Source organism: Capra hircus, chromosome 3, assembly GCF_001704415.2.
Source record: "Capra hircus breed San Clemente chromosome 3, ASM170441v1, whole genome shotgun sequence".
Lineage (NCBI taxonomy): Eukaryota > Metazoa > Chordata > Mammalia > Artiodactyla > Bovidae > Capra > Capra hircus.
Genome location: NC_030810.1, coordinates 77,048,400 through 77,060,606, shown reverse-complemented (window position 1 = coordinate 77,060,606; position 12,207 = coordinate 77,048,400). Strand labels below are relative to the sequence as shown.

The 12,207-nt window shown below is 41.3% G+C and overlaps 1 protein-coding gene across 1 annotated transcript in view; it reads left to right on the top strand.

Moving 5' to 3' along the window:
* FRRS1 (ferric chelate reductase 1) overlaps positions 11,666–12,207 on the top strand; it is a 61,619-nt gene continuing 61,077 nt past the window's right edge. The window contains exon 1 of the mRNA XM_018045809.1: positions 11,666–11,776. The gene's annotated coding sequence lies outside the window, so the exon portion shown is untranslated. The remainder of the gene's footprint in view (positions 11,777–12,207) is intronic.

The following is a 12,207-nucleotide window of genomic DNA, read 5'->3' as shown; positions in this document are numbered from 1 at the left end:
AAGAAGCCTTTAGGTAGACCCTGGAGAAGGCAATGGCATCCCACTCCAGTACTCTTGCCTGGAAAATCCCATGGACAGAGGAGCCTGGTAGGCTGCAGTCCATGGGATCACTGAGTCGGACACGGCTGAGCGACTTCACTTTCACTTTTCACTTTCATGCTTTGGAGAAGGAAATGGCAACCCACTCCAGTGTTCTTGCCTGGAGAATCCCAGGGACGGGGGAGCCTGGTGGGCTGCCGTCTTTGGGGTCGCACAGAGTCGGACACGACTGAAGCGACTTAGCAGCAGCAGGTAGACCCGCATTCAGTATCACCGCTGTTCTTGTAAAAAAGGAGTGTGGACACAGAGACACATAGAGGGAAGATGATGTAAAGAGACATAGGAAGAAATCAGTCATTTATAAACAAAGGAGAGAGGGCTGCAACTGATTCTTCCCTCTCAGCCCTTGGAAAAAACAAAACTGGCTGACTACTTGATTTTGGACTTTGAGATGTCGATTTTCTATTCTTTAAGTAATTCAGTTTGTGGTACTTTCTTACAGGAGTCCTTGAAAACTAATACAAATGGTTTTTAGGGTGGGAGTGAGACAAGTGTTGACTAAAGGGTCACAAAGGGACTTTCTGAGGCGATGAGAACGCTCTATTTCTTGAATGTGGTGGCTACGTGATTGCATATGTTTCATGCATATGTTAGAAATCATAGAACTCTACATTAAAAAGGGAAAATTAAACTCTTTTTAGAATTATACTTCTATAAGTACAACTTGAAAAAATTAATAAAAATGACATTAAAAAAGATTACTTTTAAAAATTAAATATTGGAGAAGTGACCCAGAATGTATGTATATACAAAGGTTTTATATTAATGTTGGTCATAATAATAAAGCAGCAGAATGAAACACAATGTCCAAAATAGGAGATTATTTGAACAAATGGTTAAAATCAGAGACAAAAGATAAAATTCTTTCCCTGACAGACCTTACAGTCTAGAAAATAAGATCGCCAATACATGAATAGAGAAATAAACATATAAACATAATGTCAGGTAGTGATAAGTTCTGTGAAGAAGATAAAGCAGAGTAAGGAAGGAGAGTTAAATGGAGCTGTGTTTTAGATACAGTAGTATGGTGTTGTGGAGAAGGCAATGGCACCTCACTCCATTGTGAGGAAATGGAAAATCCCTGGGATTGGGGAGGCTGGTGGGCTGCCGTCTATGGGGTCGCACAGAGTTGGACACGACTGACGCGACTTAGCAGCAGCAGCAGTAGCAGTATTGTGTTGACTGTGCTAGGTTATAATCCCCAGTTATTCCATCAAATGCTAAGCTAGATATTGCTATGAAGGTGTTTTGCAGATGTGGTTCAAGTACATAATCAGTTGACTTTCAGTGAGAGAGATTATCCTAGATATCTGGGTGAGCATGCTGCAATGATGAGCATGTGAAAAGACCTTAATAGCAGAGACTTCCTTGAAGAAGGAGATATTCCAGCTGTGGTGAGAGAGAAACTTGAGAGAAATTTATTATCTCTAAGACCGTGTTATCCTAGAGTTTTATTAATCAAGGAAGGGACTACAATTTTTTCTTTGTCATGGTAAGTGCTTTTAATTGGAGAAAAATGTAATTGGAAGATTTATGTGTATATGTGACTGTTCTTCCCAACCTCTAAACGTTAGTGAACTCCAAAGCTCACTTTGTCAATTCAGTTCAGTTCAGTTCAGTCGCTCAGTTGTGTCTGACTCTTTGCGACCCCATGAATCGCAGCACGCCAGGCCTCCCTGTCCATCACCAACTCCAGGAGTTCACTCAGACTCACGTCCATCGAGTCCGTGATGCCATCCAGCCATTTCATCCCCTGTCATCCCCTTCTCCTCCTGCCCCCAATCTCTCCCAGCATCAGAGTCTTTTCCAATGAGTCAACTCTTTGCATGAGGTGGCCAAAGTACTGGAGTTTCACCTTCAGCATCATTCCTTCCAAAGAAATCCCAGGGTTGATCTCCTTCAGAATGGACTGGTTGGATCTCCTTGCAGTCCAAGGGACTCTCAAGAGTCTTCTCCAACACCACAGTTCAAAAGCATCAATTCTTCGACGTTCAGCCTTCTTCACAGTCCAACTCTCACATCCATACATGACCACAGGAAAAACCATAGCCTTGACTAGGCGGACCTTAGTTGGCCAAGCAATGTCTCTGCTTTTGAATATGCTATCTAGGTTGGTCATAACTTTTCTTCCAAGGAGTAAGCGTCTTTTAATTTCATGGCTGCAGTCACCATCTGCAGTGATTTTGGAGCCCCAAAAAATAAAGTCTGACACTGTTTCTACTGTTTCCCCATCTATTTCCCATGAAGTGATGGGACCAGATGCCATGATCTTCGTTTTCTGAATGTTGAGCTTTAAGCCAACTTTTTCACTCTCCTCTTTCACTTTCATCAAGAGGCTTTTTAGCTCCTCTTCACTTTCTGCCATAAGGCCGGTGTCATCTGCATATCTGAGGTGACTGATATTTCTCCCGGCAATCTTGATTCCAGCTTGTGTTTCTTCCAGTCCAGTGTTTCTCATGAGGTACTCTGCATATACGTTAAATAAGCAGGGTGACAATATACAGCCTTGATGCACTCCTTTTCCTATTTGGAACCAGTCTGTCTCTTCTTTTTTCCATCCATGCTCACTTTGTATTACCAATGACTCAAATATTTATTTTCATACATGTCTATCAACGATAGCTTCACTTGGCTATTTTAATGGCATCTAAAACTTAAAATGTTCATCACTCAGCTCTTGCTTTCCACCTTCAAATCTGCTCTTTCCTTTTCCTACTAATCTTCCCATCCTAATAGATGTTACCACTTCCAATTCTTCCGCTTCCCCTCAAATTTCCTGTCTTGGGTTCATCAGTTTAGTCTTATTGTCAACATTGTAAAAGAAAATATCTCATTTTTAGGCTACAGAAGAGCAAACTTGGCCTACTGGGGGCAGCAGAGAACAGTGTGTTAAATATTTAGACCCAGAGAAGATACTGGAAGCATTTAGTTACGAGCAACTCTCCCAAGCACTCAGATCACAGTGATCGGTAGTCAGCTCTTTTGTTGGATGATGGGAGTAAGAGACTGGAGGGGAGTATCGGTGCACATGTGCCTATCAGAGCTGGAAACCAATGGACGGACATGGCAGCAGTTTGCTCCATAGGGATTATCAAATTTCCTGGAGAATCCATAACCTACTGAGATTATTATCTTTGTTGACTCCCTCCAGTTGTTCAATGGTGCACTGTCCAGCCTAGCACACTGATGGTTAGCTATCAGTGAATTAGCTTATGCAACAAATGGACAAAAAGATTCACTAGTTTTAGACTGCTTGGTGGTTTTTTTTTCTTCTTTCCATATTCACTTTCTTTTACACGTTCTGTTTTTGCGTTTGGCTCTCGATAGTCTAAAGTCTGTGGAAAGAAGGCCTACATATAAGTATTATAGGGGTGCAAAATTTGCCACCCCCAAATCCTCTTTGGCATGAGGATTAATTTAGGCTGATCATTTTTAAGTAAGAGAAGACTCAGGAAGTCTCTCTTCTACAACCTGTTGGCTGCCTAAATAATTTAAATGGCCTGTTCCCAGAATAGAGCTATCGCCAGAGATGTGGGTGGTGTTGAGGGGGAACTCAGCTGGGCCCAGGGGTCAAAGTCTACTCTGTGTCCCATAGCTTCTATATGGCCCATTTACCAAAAGTTTACTTTTCTATCTCTATGTCAGTTATCTTCCTCCTCTTTAAAGTCTCCAACCTACTACTCCCAATATCCTCCCTTTGTCTTTAGCAGAAGACGGAATTAAAGGTGAGGATTTAGGTCACTTTGGCAAGTAACTCAGTTTCCCTGCATCTCTCCCAGGGGCACACGTTATTAAACTTTTCTTATTTTTCTGTCTCATGTCAGTTTAATTCTTAGACCACTGTGAAGAATTTAGAAGCACAGAAGAAAGTTTTTTCATCCCCAAAAATATTGAGAAAGAAGGAACTGATAATTGACTTGGGGAGATGAAAAGCAGTTGGTTTCAACATTTGGGGCTGTTACCCACAGTGAGAAATACAGCTTATCTCACAAATTGGGACATATCTACTCATAATCAGAAAAGCTCATGAAACAGCAATTACTTACCCTTTTCATATAAAGGTATTTTCTCTGATATTTTCTATTTTATTTCTCTAACATTTTTTTCTGATTGTGACCACTAAGATTATATAATCCACTAACAATTTGGTTGTGGCTCTGAGATGAAAAATTCTGAGCTATAAAATATGAAAAAGACAAAAAGTTGAAAGTCATCTCCAGGTTTAGCTTGTGTGGTGAGGAAAATAGGTACCACTAACTGAAAAAACAAAGAAGAAATTGGAAAGAGAAATTGATCAAGTTTCCTGTGGCTACTACAACAGATGTGAGAGGAAAATTAAAGAATGGAGTTGGTTTTGCTAAGAAAACTCTCTATCATGGACCAGGAGGCCACTGAGGAGGTGTGAATTGTGTGCGTCTTGGCCTGGATGAAATCTTGCCTTTTGATTCTTGTCCTACTCAGCATCCTTGTTGGACTGTTGCTCTAGAGGACTGTTGGCAGCCTATCTGCCTGCTGGGCCCTTGCCCTAGAGCAGCTGGCGATTCTTGAGGACAGATGTTTCCTACCTTGCGTCAGGGGCGGTCATGGTTCTTTGGCAGGCCATGTGGCTTTTGTCTTTGTGGGTCCCTGACTCTTTCTCTTCTCCAGAACACTCTTTTGGTTTTCTCCCAGTCCGTGTCTCCCAAACTGCAATTCATGAGACCCCCAATAAAACTCTTTGTTCTTTGCAACCTCAATATTTATTACTATTCAACATAAATTACCATAAACATGGTAGCTAAAACAACAGAAATTTATTCTCTCATGGTTCTGGAGACCAAAAGCCCAAAATCAGTATAAGCAGGCCAAAGTCAGGAGGTTGGCGAACCACACACCCTCCACAGGCTCTAGGGGAAAATCTGTTTCTGTTTCTCCAGTTTCTGTGAGGCCGCTCTCATTCTTCAGCGTTTACTTCCGGGTCACGCTGTCTTCTCTTCTTCTGTGTGCACTCTCCTGCCTCTCTTTCCAGGACATTTGTGATTGCAGTGAGGGCACACCTGGATAATCCAAGATAACAACTCGGTGACATCTGCAACACTCCCACCCCCCGCACTTTTTTTGGCCTTGTAACCTTCATATGTTCTGGAGATTTGCATGTAGATAACTTTTTGGAGACTATTATTCAGCTGACTAGGAGAAAAATAGAGTGAGTTCAGTTTTTGAATGGAGAAATGCTCAATTAGCTTGAAATCAAGAAAACAAGACTGGAATTGATTATTATATAAAAGATGAGGGCTATATTATATTTTGGGTGTTTATTAACATCAAGGAAAGTTGAAAATCTAAGAGTGGAGGTGTTTATGGAAGCCTGAACCAAATTTATCTTCATAAAACATATGTTGTTCAGTTCAGTGGCTCAGTCATGTCCGACTCTTTGAGACCCATGAACTGCAGCACACCAGGCCTCCCTGTCCATCACCAACTCCCAGAGTTCACTCAAACTCATGTCCATCGAGTCGGTGATGCCATCCAGCCATCTCATCCTCGGTTGTCCCCTTCTCCTCCTGCCCCCAATCTGTCCCAGCATCAGAGTCTTTTCCAATGAGTCAGTTCTTTGCATGAGGTGGCCAAAGTACTGGAGTTTCAGCTTTAGCATCATTCCTTCCAAAGAAATCCCAGGGCTGATCTCCTTCAGAATGGACTGGTTGGATCTCCTTGCAGTCCAAGGGACTCTCAAGAGTCTTATGGGACAAAGAACATGCTCAGATGTCTGGAAAACTGCAAGAATGCATGTCTACAGGCACATGAGTTTACCAGGTAATTGTGCCCTTTCCTTATTTCCTTTCTCCCCTTCTCCCTCCCTCTTTCCTTCCTTCCTTCTTTCTTTCTCACCCATCTATGAAGACACAATATATTGCAGTAGATTTAGAACCTCTTTGTACAAATATAGGTTAGTGCCTAGTACAATCTTTGTGATACAGTAGGTTACTTGACAAAATATTTGTTGGATGATTGTGGTAATTTTTTTTAAACTGACCACCTAAAAATCTAATATTTTTCTGGTCCATTATATGCCTCTTCTTGGCCACCAGAAACTGCATTCAGAATCTGACAAGAGACCTTAGAGAATATATGATTCTGGTTGTAACCCCTCACTTTTACTTTTGAGATAACAAGAGCAGAGATGATACACTTATCCTCTATTTTCTAAAATGATCTAGTGCTCTTTTCCCACACTCCTTTGCCTTTTCAGCTTCTCTAGTTTACCTGTCAACCTGAAGAAGCAGTGCATGCATGCCTGCTAAGTCTCTTCAGTCATGTCCAGTTCTTTGTTATATTATGGACTGTAGCTCACCAGGCCCCTCTGTCCATGGGATTCTCCAGGCAAGAATGCTGGAGTGAGTTGCCATGCCCTCCTCCAGGGGATCTTCCTGACCCAGGGCTCACACCTGCAGCTCTTATGTCTCCTGCATTGGCAGGCAGGTTCTTTACCACTAGCGCCACCCGGGAAGCCCGAAGAAGCAGAACTATTACTAAAATGGGATAATACTCTGAGTCTTTCCCCTGTTGGCATTTATTTTCTTCAAAAGCAAAATTCTTCATTCCACTGGGATCAGGAGTGACTCATCTAATCACAGCCTTACACAGTGGAGCCACTGTCATACCTTATATCTGCTTCCTGCTCAACTTTGGAAATGTGCAGTGGCATTTTTTGGATTATCATTAGTAATAGGTAGAACAGCACTTCTATATTAATAGCTGGAGTAATGGAAGACTTAGACTTTCTACAAAGAGCAGGACAGTGTGGCACAACAAGGAAATATCTCACTGGAAAAGAATTATTATCAGAATGTAACATCCTATGCCACAAAGAGTTATCCTCTATGTATTTACATTGGAGTAGACTTTTTTGACTTCAATCATCTCCAAGTTTTTTTTTAATAGTGAAAAGAAATTATGGTGAAAATAAAGATTTTTTTCAAGAGATTAATTTTGCCTAAATAAGTCAAGACTGGATCTCAGTAGCAATGTTAGTTACCTTTTGAAGACACAGATAATTCTAGCCAGGGGTTGGGTGAAGTGGCAGATATTGTTCAGGATCATTCATCATGGAGAAGTCACATTATGTTGAGTAATTTAAGGAGTAGGCTGTGTTTAGAGGAGCATACTGTGAAGTGACCTGGAACTGGTGGGAAGAAAAGCATGAAGAAGAATATTGCTACTGCTAATCTAATACTGAGAATGGCTTTGTGTTGTCAGAGAACATGTAAAATGTGGATTTAATGAACAGAGCTTGGTCAGAAGTTTATAGGTAATTTTGAAACAATTTCTTATTGTGAGGCGTGGGAAGATGGGATGTTTCATTTACAAATACTTTTGTGGCAGGCACTGTGATTTACAGATATTTCATTTGACCATCAGTCTATGGAATATGGACATTCATTCATTCAGTAGTAAGCAGTAAGTGAAGGATTTTTCAGAATTACATGGTATGAGTTGTACTTTAGGAAGATTAATATGAGAGCACATGGGATGGCTTATTAAGTTAAAGAGAAACGAGAGGTGCTTAGTAGATAATGGCCATAGTCCTGCTGAGAAGTAATGAGGATGCAAGCCAGAGTGAAGGCACTGGAGATAGAGAAGAGGGGATGAGTTTGGATGAAATTTAATGAGATATAATTTAAGACTGAGTGAAAATAAGTTCATTTTACAGAGTGGATTTGGTTTTATGGAGTTGTACAGTCCATGGAATTCTCCAGGCCAGAATACTAGAGTGGGTAGCCTTTTCCTTCTCCAGGGGATCTTCCCAACCCAGGGATCGAACCCAGGTCTCCTGCATTGCAGGCAGATTCTTTACCAACTGAGCTGTCAGGGAAACCCTTTATGGAATTGAGGCAGGGTCTAATCAATTGGAGATGCTTTAACTGAATGTAATTTTTAATGACATGGTGACTGCAATAGGAAGATTTATACGTTTGGCCCATCCACCCTCATTCATACTTGGCAGTGGGACTCAGTATATGGAGAGTCAGTAGCTCTGGTTTAGATCCCTATCAGCCACTTTTTTCTGCCTGACTTTGGGTTATTTACTTAGCCAGGCACAGCCTTAGCCTTCTCAGGTGCAGTATGTCCATGACAAATGCCTTTTACCTAGAGTCCTTGTGAGACTTAGATATAATTCATGTGCTTGTTAAATATGGAAGCCTAATAGATGGTTATTATTGTTCATGTTATACGTTACTTGCCTTATTCATTCTCATTCTCATATGAGTATGCAGTGGATTTTTCCAGTGACTGCACAATGTGTTGTATTGGGTTGCAACTGACTGAATGGAGAAGCAGGTATGAGAATCCAGCTGTCTTTTATTAACCCAGGCACAGAAGAAATTTGTAAAAATTTAAACAATACTACTCTTCTCACTGAATTCTTATATTTGAAAAACACTTATAACAGCAAGAGGAAAAAAATATTAAGAGTAACAAAAATTGCATGTGATGAGTTCATTATTGTCATTTGTCCATAAATAAAATATGGGAAATAGATGGGGAAACAGTGGAAACAGTGTCAGACTTCATTTTTCTTGACTCCAAAATCACTGCCGATGGTGACTGCAGCCATGAAATTAAAAGACGCTTTCTTCTTGGAAGAAAAGTTATGACCAACCTAGATAGCATATTCAAAAGTAGAGACATTACTTTGCCAACAAAGGTCCGTCTAGTCAAGGCTATGGTTTTTCCTGTGGTCATGTATGGATGTGAGAGTTGGACTGTGAAGAAGGCTGAGCGCCGAAGAATTGATGCTTTTGAACTGTGGTGTTGGAGAAGACGCTTGAGAGTCCCTTGGACTGCAAGGAGATCCAACCTGTCCATTCTGAAGGAGATCAACCCTGGGATTTCTTTGGAAGGAATGATGCTAAAGCTGAAACTCCAGTACTTTGGCCACCTCATGCGAAGAGTTGACTCATTGGAAAAGACTTTGATACTGGGAGGGACTGAGGGCAGGAGGAGTAGGGGACGACAGAGGATGAGATGGCTGGATGGCATCACTGACTCGATGGACGTGAGTCTGAGTGAACTCTGGGAGTTGGTGATGGACAGGGAGGCCTGGTGTGCTGCGATTCATGGGCTTGCAAAGAGTCGGACATGACTGAGCGACTGAACTGAATTGAACTGAAATATGTGGAATTTGTGAATAAGTATTTAAATATATCTCATTAAAATTTTTTTAATACAATAGATATTGACAGATATCACCCCCATAACCACACATCTCTTAGGGGCTGTAATGATTTTTAGGAGTTGCAAAGGGGTCCTGAAACCCAAAAATTTGAGAACTGCTAATTTAGAGACCTGAGAGTGGGATCCAATGGGCTGGTATCTACTTCTCAGAGTCCAATGTCCATTGAAGACTTTAATAAATAGCGTTTCTTTTCTGGCAGCTGACAAGTAGCTGAAGAGGTGAGTTCTGGGAGGGAATGAAAAGGGGAATTAGGACTGGGGACTTTAAGGGAAATGATAAGCCTGGAAAGGGTGTTTTTTTGCTATTGCTATTGCTAAGTCGCTTTAGTCGTGTCCAACTCTGTGCGACCCCATAGATGGCAGCCCATCAGGCTCCCCGTCCCTGGGATTCTCCAGGCAAGAACACTGGAGTGGGTTGCCATCTCCTTCTCCAATGCATGAAAGTGGAAAGTGAAAGTGAAGTCACTCAGTCGTGTCCGACTCTTTGCGACCCCATGCACTGCAGCCTACCAGCCTCCTCCGCCCATGGGATTTTCCAGGCAAGAGTACTGGAGTGGGGTGCCATTGCCTTTTAGATAGTGCTAAACCTCTCCATTCAGTTTTTTCTGCCATACCATACTGCTTTCTAAGAGTGCTTTAGGATGAAAGATTGATAGCATATTCTAAGAATTATTTGTTTTATAGACTTTTTGTCATGCTTTTGGCATGTAAAGTGTTCACTGGAGACTATTCCTGGAAAGAGTCTAATTATAACTAGAGAAAGTTATGTCACCACTTGACCCTTAATATGGAAGGACTGAAGTTCAACTGACTCAGTTTAAGTTCATTCACGTTCCAAGCAGCTTTAGGATAGAAAATCAGAGTCTTCTTTATGTAAAGCTTCTCTCTAAAATCCTGTAGAGGGGGCTTTTGTTAATTTGTGGCAAGTTTGTAAAGATTAAAGTGATGGTGTTCTTCCCCTACTCTTTTCCTTTTTTGAAATAGTTTTAGAAAATTTACTAATGTGATTGCCAACTAGTGATCACAAGTCAAGGCATGTGTGACAGTCTGTTTTTCAGTCTGCACATACTAGTCATGGTCTGAGGTATTTACTACTGTCTTTTCCTAGCCCCGATATATATATATTTTTTTTGGACAAAAAAATCTTTGCAAAACAAAGCTTAAAGACTTTAAAAACAAACAAAAACAAACAAAAACAAACAAAACTCCTAAATTCCAAGATGTGCATACTCAGCCTGAGTCTGTCCAACTTTTTGTGACCCCATGGACTGTAGCCCACTAGGCAACTCTGTCCATGGGATTATCCTGGCAAGAATACAGGAGTAGGTTGTCATTCCCACCTCCAGGCGATCTTCCCCCGCCACCCAGGGATCCAACCTATGACTGTTAAGTCTCATGCATTGACAGGTGGATTCTTTATCACTGAGCCTCATGGGAAGCCCCAAGGTAAAATTTGCGTCATAAAAGAATTCTTTTGCATTACGTCACTTGCACTTTCAAAGGTTTTATTTTTAATGCAGTCTGATTCTATTACACCTTTTGTAGTTAATTGGAATAGTCTGCTAATTATTATTACTCCCTAGATAAGGTTGCCAGATAAACTAAGCTAAACTAAGCTAAGCTAAGCTAAGTGAAAGTCGCTCAGTCATGTCCGACCATTTGTGATCACATGGACTGTGTAGTCCATGGAATTCTCCAGGCTAGCATAGTGGCCTTCTCCAGGCGATCTTCTCAACCAGGGATGGTTGGGTGATCTTCCCAGCTCAGGGATGGAACCCCAGGTCTCCTGCATTGCGCAGGCAGATTCTTAACCAGCTGAGCCACAAGGGAAGCCCAAGAATACTGGGGTGGGTAGCCTATCCCTTCACCAGCGGATCTTCCTAACCCAAGAATCAAACCGGAGTCTCCTGCATTGCAGGCGGATTCTTTACCAACTGACAATTAGGGAAGCCCTGTCAGATAAAATAGAAGGTAAATTTGAATTTTAGGGAAACAATGAATGATTTTTTAATATAAATGTGTCATCAATATTGCATAGGATAATGCTTATATTAATGAATGATTGGTTGTTTATCTGAAATTTGAATTTAACATCCTAAGCTTTATTTTGCTAAAGTTGGCAACCCTTACCTAAGCACAAACAGGTTCTCTGTCTTTACTTAGCATTATACAGAGCAGGTTGTATTTCAAATGGTTTTATAGTTAAAGACAAAAATTTAATTTTCTCGGCGAAACAGTGATTAGTTGGTAATGGTATCATTGTTTCTTTGCGTAGAACAGAAGGGTTAATTCTCAGCAACAGAGTCCTGAGACTAGTGCCGGGCTTGCAAATCCTGTTTTGCTGCTTAGTTTGGGAAACTCTCTTCTTACGGGTAAGCTGGCTCCACCCAGCTGCTGAGAAAGAGATACGAGTTGTTAACAAAACCGGAAGTTGGATAGGCTGCCTTTGCTTCTCAAGGTAAGTGTCTCCTGTTTTCTTTCTGCCAGAGCTTTTTGCGAGGCGCTTAAGAATTAGTACCGGCTCAGTGACTGTACTGAGAGAGCAGTCGCTTGTGCTGACCCGGGCTGTCGGAGACGCAGGATGGATGTCTTATTAACGAACTGTGTTCTGGAGCTTGTGAACTTGTGTTGAGCTAATGAGTGTTCACTAGCGAGTTGGGTTAATAATATGTCCCATGACTTTGACTACAGAGCTTTAATCGCATGAGACCTGTTTGGGATCATGAAAAGCACTGACTATTCATGCATCAGTGTTTTGCTCTTAATTTTTAGCAATGGAAACTCCCTTTTTACTTAACCTAATGGCATCCTTTACTTGATTTTTAAAGTGTCTTTTAATTTAGCAATCTTAGCTCCCCCACCCCCAGTTCTGGTGTACCTTTAGAATTT